General features: G+C 42.6%; 1 pseudogene; it reads right to left on the minus strand.

Annotated features, from left to right (window-relative positions):
* Positions 1 to 6,207: 6,207 nt before the first annotated feature.
* LOC119343802 overlaps positions 6,208 to 7,451 on the minus strand; it is a 1,869-nt pseudogene continuing 625 nt past the window's right edge.

The following is a 7,451-nucleotide window of genomic DNA, read 5'->3' on the forward strand; positions in this document are numbered from 1 at the left end:
ATCCATGGTGAGGGCTCGTAGCTGAACGCAGGAGTAGCAGCATTGCCGGACGCCATAGAAATTAACAGTTGCTTCTTTGTTTCATAGGTTTAGTAGCTTGGGATATAGATAGCTTTGTTTGGGGAGGAAGGAGAATGTGTGCGTGAGGCCTTTAAATAATGTCCACGCAATGGCAGGTCCATGCATATTTCTCATCGTTAGCAGCCGGCCGGCCGAACTATAAAGGCGACTGCATGCACTACTAATCTACCTACCTTCCGGTTGATTATCCGGTAGTGCCTTTAGACCCGCCCGATTGATGGACATAAAATCATCTATTTCCAACGTGAAGAAATCTATTTTAGCTTGCTATATTTGTGGCTTGCACTGTTCCTTAGTCATTTTGTCTGTTTTTTACATGTCACATAGTATTGTCATGTTTATGTTCAGAATTTACATCCACATACTTGTAACCATCCTCTCTATACATGAATCTTTTGTATTCATTTATTTTGAAAATTGAATATTTATCTTATTTTTTGGCAGTTTGGATATACATCAGATCAGAATATTCTAGCCCTTTCTGGGTGCGGTTGTTTGTTGTACATATACTTAATAGAAAAAAACTGGTTGCCAAATTTACATTCAACTTGTGTTGTAATCCAAAATATCACACTAATTTAAAATTGATAGAGCATGTAAAAATAACAATTCAAAACTATGTTAATTTGTGTAGAATGTACAAAGAAAAATAATGGACCTGCCAAAGTTAAATCAAAGTTTACTTTCAGGAATGTATTTCTTGTCGCATGTATTATATTTATCTTCATAGGATGGATCGTTGGTCAAAGACCATGGCAGCCCCTAGATTGCATCTCATAGCAGACGCACCAGGAGCATTACAGAGTTAGCTCAATGCATGCAATTGGCGTGACAATGTATAGTCAGCAAAACACTGATGCCAATTGTTGTGATCACTCATCATGCATGCAGGTCTCTTATGCATAGAGCCAATAATCCATTGTACATCATTTTTCGATTATACTACATCAAGTTTAAGATGAATGCATGATGCGTATTAGCAGTCGGGCGAATTATACTAGATAGTCCCTCTTCTGATTTATAAGGCCCAAGTGTATCCCTAAATTAATCGTTTAATCAAAGTAACACCAAATGTATATCACAAATGGTATATATTTAGAAGTTTTCTATGGATTATTTTTATTGTGATATAATACTAGCATTATGTTGGTCGAATTGATGATTATTCAGTACATGTGGGCCTTATAAACTGGAGAATGAGTACAATGAAAATACTGCTATTCTACTACATGATTGAACTGTGTGTTGTGCTTGCTGCCGCTTCCTGCAGAGGAAGGATAGGTAGTCACATGTGCCTGCTCCACCATCAGAGACCCAGGGAGTACAAAAAAACTCTAGATAGCTAACACTAATAATTTAGGGCATGCATTCATTACCATCGTTATGCCATGTTATTAAAGTATCATAGCTTGACGGCAACTCCCCCTACCTAACCATAGCTGCCCGGTCCAAGATCTTAACTATTTTTACCTGTGATCCATCGCCTCTACTAAGTCGTGAGGTTGGGAGATGCAAACATTATAGCTTTTATTTGAGGTCTTTTTTTTCTTGACTATGTCAACAACACCAGCGCCTTGCGAAATACTAGTTCTCCTTCTCCTTAAGTTGTCCTTCTATGTTGATCTAGTTTTCAGGATCATGTGGTCTAGTAAACAATGCTAGGGATTTTCGTTCATGGTGTGTTGAATAAACTTTGTGCCCTATTCCAGATGGGGAGGGAATTCAAGAGTTTTTATTTGCTGAAGATAAAGATAAAACATTTTTTGCTAAATGAAAAGACAAGCCCACACATGAGATACCTTCGGGAACATTTATCCTTGGTCAAATACAACGGCCCGCAAATTGCAGCGATGTTTTGTATAATTGAAGTTTCATGGATCTTATAGCAGTCTCTCATGGATCTTATAGCATCGTTGGCTCGGCAGCGGTGGCGGCCGATTCCCTCGAGACTAAGGCATAGTTGAGGATTTACCGCCTGGGCCGGTTGATCCGGCAGCCATGAGGTGAGGCGGTAGGACCAGTGATATGTATTTGTCAGTGTGACGGCTCGTTGCCATTCAGTAGTTGCGGTGGTGCGGCAGTGCGAGCGACGGAGGGCGCGGTGGATCTGACTTTTCAGCGGTACAGTGGCGGCGTCTTTGGCCGGAAGCGGCCGGATTCGAACGGATTTGGTAGCAGCAGCTGAGTGGGACGGGAGGCTTTTCTGCATGTTCACCTAAGGGAATGTTCCGGATGGTGGTTTGACTGCACGCGGCTGCGTTTTTGTTTCGCGGCTGCGCATGGTGTTGTATAGTTGCAACACAAGAGGGTGTATTTTAGGGCTGCCTCTAGTTAGGACCACAAAAATATAGAGATTGGGAAGCTGTTGGAGTACCGTTTTTATGTCAAAATGTCGTAAAGAGCATTTTCTTTGCGCCTCTACTATATTTTAAATCACGTATTGGAGATGCTTTATGTGTGTTCATTTTCTCCATAGGTGTCGCCGCCTCCTTCAAATACTTGCCCCTAAGTGTATGCATATGAGGGCAAATATTGGTGGTGCACGAGTCAGGTGAAGGTGCGACCTGGTGCAGCTTAAGCCATTTGCGAGCGGGTGCATGGGACGGGTCGTTGACACTTAGGCTGGTCTGGCTCAGCCATTCGACCGGTTTGGGTGCAGAGAAAAGGATGGAAAGAGGGAAACTTTGACATGGCGTAACCATGACGGGGCTTTTGTTCACCCTCGATTTAGCAGATTTTGTCTCCTACAAAACTATTGGTGCAGGAATTCAAAAGTTTTAGTTTTCTCTAAGATGAAGCCGTTGTGCAGGTAATATGGTACTGGTTCCTATTTTGCATGTCTGCCGTGGTTGTGGTTGTGGAAATTACTTCATCTATCGTTTACTAGAGAATTTTCTGGGTCTTGTAATTCGTTTGGTAACCGTTCTTTTGTCTGGTTTATCAGCCTAATGCAATGTGCCAGTTTCTCAGCATAGGCCGAGTAGGTGGGTTTCTTTTCGTTTGGACGTGTGGTGCTTATGAGATCGCAAACTGGCTACAAAGAAAAGGACATGTACGCGGTGTAATTTGTGCACTGCTTCTCTTGCCACATGTTTTATTGTTATCTTTATATATATGATTGATACTTTGTCAAAGATAACATCGTCTAGATTGCATCCACTTTTCATAGCAGCCGCACCAGCTGGAACAGTATAAGGCACATACCATCGTGAGTGTGACAATCAGGCCTATCTTTATGTAGCTGTGACCACTCAACGCATGCATGCGTCCACGTTTCTCACCGTCAAGTAGCAGCCGGAGGAATCCGGTATATGATCTTGTGCGTACTGGGAATTCGGTGCGACGTCCACTAGATCGACTTTAAGATCTGCTCTTCACTGGGAATGTTAGCAGCCGGTTGAATCATTTTTAGTATACATGCCATGACGTCTTTATGTTCTGCCCCACTAGTTCAAGATCCATGCATGCATTCATACTCTATTTTTAGCAGCCGATAGGAGTCACCTTCAACTACAATGTATTGTTAGAGGGTAATATATATGGACGAAAACGTCACAGGACAGTCGGACATCAACAAATTACCATTAGATTAGATAGACACGTCTCACCTCCCTGCGTGCCCGCACACTTTGTACCATGCTAATTAATTGTATGTGAGTAATTTAATGTGTTGCTACCTTGGAAATGTAGTTGCATTCAGACACAAGAGGAACATAATGTATTTGTAAGGGCCTCCTTTAAGTTGACAGGATAATCCTCCATCTGTGCCAAACGAAGCTAGCAATCACATTGCGCCATGAATCTAAATTTGGCCTCGCGAGGGTGAGCTAACTCCTATTCAGATGGCCACGGGTCTAAGCGGGGAAAAAGAAGAGAAATAAAGGACAACTACCATGCAGCCTACACTCGAACCCATGGTGAGGATGTGAGGAAAAAGAATAGGAAAAGACTCTGTGTTGTGGCCCTAGAAAGCTCTAAGGATCAGTTTTGTTTGCATCCTCATTGTTTCAAGCCTGTCCTGGAGCACGCATGTGATCTTCCTGGGCGGTGTTTGTTTAGTTCCTGGAAAAGATCGTAGTGCCCGGGCCTGGATAACCAAACATGACCAGCTATTAGTCTACCAGGCTTCTGAATTCCTGGTCCTGCGCACCGGCTAATAGCTGCCTGGCCTCTAATACTAGTATAGGGACTTGTGCCAACCAGTAGGACTCTCTTTAGTTTTTGTGCGGACATTTATTCCTTAGTACGAGTACATCAGTCCAGGTAGGAACCAAACACATCTCTGCCTAGCTTGCCTGACCAGGCACGAAAGAGCAAATTCCCAGGCAGAGTACAGGCAGCAATATTCTTCAGGCATGGTGTCCAGGGTAGTAACCAAACTAGCCCTAAATAAAAATATCTATGACCAAACATTATGCATGTACGTAGGAGGCAAAACTAGGCGTCAAACTGACTTCTAATGTCGGCTCAATATCAAAAACATCATATATATTCTTGTAAACCTGATAGAGTATGTGACAAAATTAAAAATCAATTAAAACAATAAATTCCTGGTAGCTAGCATTCATAACTAAAAGGTACCTTTCTTTTGCTATTTTCAGGTCTTGTAGTTCAGTTAGTAATCGATGGTTTGCCTGATTTATTAGTTTAATGGAATATGTAGGTTTTACGTCATAGTTCGAGTACGACAGTGCTTTCTTGTAACAAGTTTTAGTGTTATCTACGTATGATTGATACTAGGCCAAAGACAATGCTGCCTAGATTGCATAGATGTTTCACAGCAGCCGCTCCAACCAAAACATTGCATGGCTAGATTACAGAAAGGCACAGATCAATCATGGGCGTGACAATGCATATAGTAATCAGGTATATCTTGCACGTACTTCGTGGGTGTGACACGCATTAGATGCATGCATGGCGCATGTTAGCAGCCGGACGAATGCTGGTGGGATGCATGCGAGTTCAAGACAATCTGCTCCATAATTGCGCTAATGCATTCATGTTTGTTGCTTTGTTAGCAGCCGGCGGAGTCACATTCAACTATAATGTTTTATTTAGATATGCGGATGAAAACATCACAAGGCAGTCACCACTCAATAGTATAGTATTAAGATTGACACCGCAGTCACCATTCATATAGTCATTTGCGGTGACAACTAAAAGATATAATAAATTTGTTGAGAAATATAGGTGCGCTTTGACACAAGAAGAGCATAAATATTTGAATGCGCCTTCTTTGAGTTAGGGCCATAGATATCTTGTTCCATGTCCACCAACCGAACCTAGCAATCACATTCTTCCATAGATCTAAACAAAGAAAGATAGAATTAAAATATGATAAGTGGTAGCATAGTGTCTGTTACTGGTCTGCCCATGATGTATTAAGCAGCACTATCAGCTTGGTGGGCAATTAAACAAGACATGAGAGAGAGAGAGAGAGAGAGAGAGAGAAAACAAGTGCTGGGTCTATGCAATTACCGTAGTCCTTTCAGAAAATGAGTGACTGAGATAATTGTTTTTCTGTGAAATCTTATGAGTAGGGCGCACATTTCCTTTTGATTCATAATAAAAAACAGTTTATTTTATGAGAAAATGTTGGTCAATAGACTAAACCAGATGTGAACAGTGCAAAAGCTCAGAGAGTAGAAAAACATCAAGCTACATTTGGCCTACAGCATGCCAAGTCAGTAACCTAGTGCTGCTTGCACGTTTGATGCACCCATGAATGCTTGGGCGAGGCCATTACTGTTAGCAAAGTCTGTCCAAAGGAACCGGATCTAATTTGATAAACCTAGCAGTACATCTTCCAAAAGGATCCAAAAGAAACAAATAAGAAGAAATTATAGGTCAGTCCTTGCATTTTACACGGAGGATAGCAGACCATGAAACTAGTTTGAAATTTGGTCCATACAACATGCATCAATACAGTAACTAACCCATCGTCACCAGGGGCAATTTAAAAAGTGCAAACTTCGTGTTTTGGTACAATCAATAGTTTGTGTCATCCACCATAATATATTGCAAGTTCAATGAGGTTCTTTTATTCTTATTGGTGCAATGATACATATTGGTATACATCAACAAAAGTACAGACATATCTACGTGGCAATGCACGTCCATCTATGTCTATGTGGCATGGAAACCTCCACGGGAAATAGGTATCAATTGTAGGTCATATTTTCTTCCTACGATGATCCCATATTTCTCGGTCATGTCCAAAAATTCCGGGTTTGCCTTGCCAGGAAGCACCCAGTCGAAGTGGTAGAGAAGATTTGCCAAGGCGATCTCCATAGTTGACGTGCCGAATAGTATCCCAGGGCACTGCCTCCGACCAACACCGAAGGGGGTGAATTCAAAGTATGTCCCATTGTAATCCATGTTATTGTTCTCAAACCTTTCAGGCTTAAACTCTTCAGGACTTTCCCAACAATTTGGATCCCTCGAAACTGCAAACGCATTAATGTATACATTGGTGCCTTCAAGCATGTCAAAAGCCATAACTTTACGGTCTTCCCTGGCCCTACGGGGGATCAAAGGACCTGGTGGATGCAGTCTAAGAACCTCCTTAATGATCATCCACATGTAATGGAGTCCAGCAAGGTCACTATTAGTAATCACAGCTCGACCTTGACCTAGCACCTCTCGGATCTCAATCTGTGCTTGGGCCATGGCTTCGGGATGACGGACGAGCTCAGACATTGCCCACTCCAAGGCAACTCCCGTGGTCTGTGTGGCACCTGCAAATATGTCCTGAAATATATTGTTGTGGTATGCATGTTTATATATTGTTTCTGCATATGTAGTAGTACGCAACAAATAATCAATTTCAGACACAACAATTTACGTTTATAAATCTATGAAACAAGTTGAGACTAACAGATTTATGAAATGATGAAGCTAGCTTTTTTTGCATTAAAACTTTGCAGATATGATATCACATCGGTTGATTAATAAGAAGCATAAAGAAAATTACTCACAAATAAGACGGCACCTATACTCTCCGTGGTCATAGGGAATGTGAACGCGTCCTTCTCCTGGAGCCTGAGTAGCACGTCCAGCAAGTCATCATCGTCGGTGCTGGAGGCACCGTCCTGTGTGGCAGCTCACGCCGCCTTATGCCCCTCGATGACGTTGGCGTTGATACGTTGGATGTGGCCATAGCTCCTCCTCATGTGGCGCTCTCCCTTGCACAGCCACCGCACCAGCCGCGATGACGGGAAGAGGTCGACGAGGCAGAAACCACCTAGCAGCACGAACGCCTCATCCAGCTCTCGGAGGTACTCCTCCTGCTGCGGGAACTTGCCGCCAAACACCGCCCGCCACACCACGTCGTTGCTGAGCGCCATCACCTTCTCGCTGACGTTGACGAC

This window comes from Triticum dicoccoides, unplaced genomic scaffold, assembly GCF_002162155.2.
Source record: "Triticum dicoccoides isolate Atlit2015 ecotype Zavitan unplaced genomic scaffold, WEW_v2.0 scaffold141194, whole genome shotgun sequence".
Lineage (NCBI taxonomy): Eukaryota > Viridiplantae > Streptophyta > Magnoliopsida > Poales > Poaceae > Triticum > Triticum dicoccoides.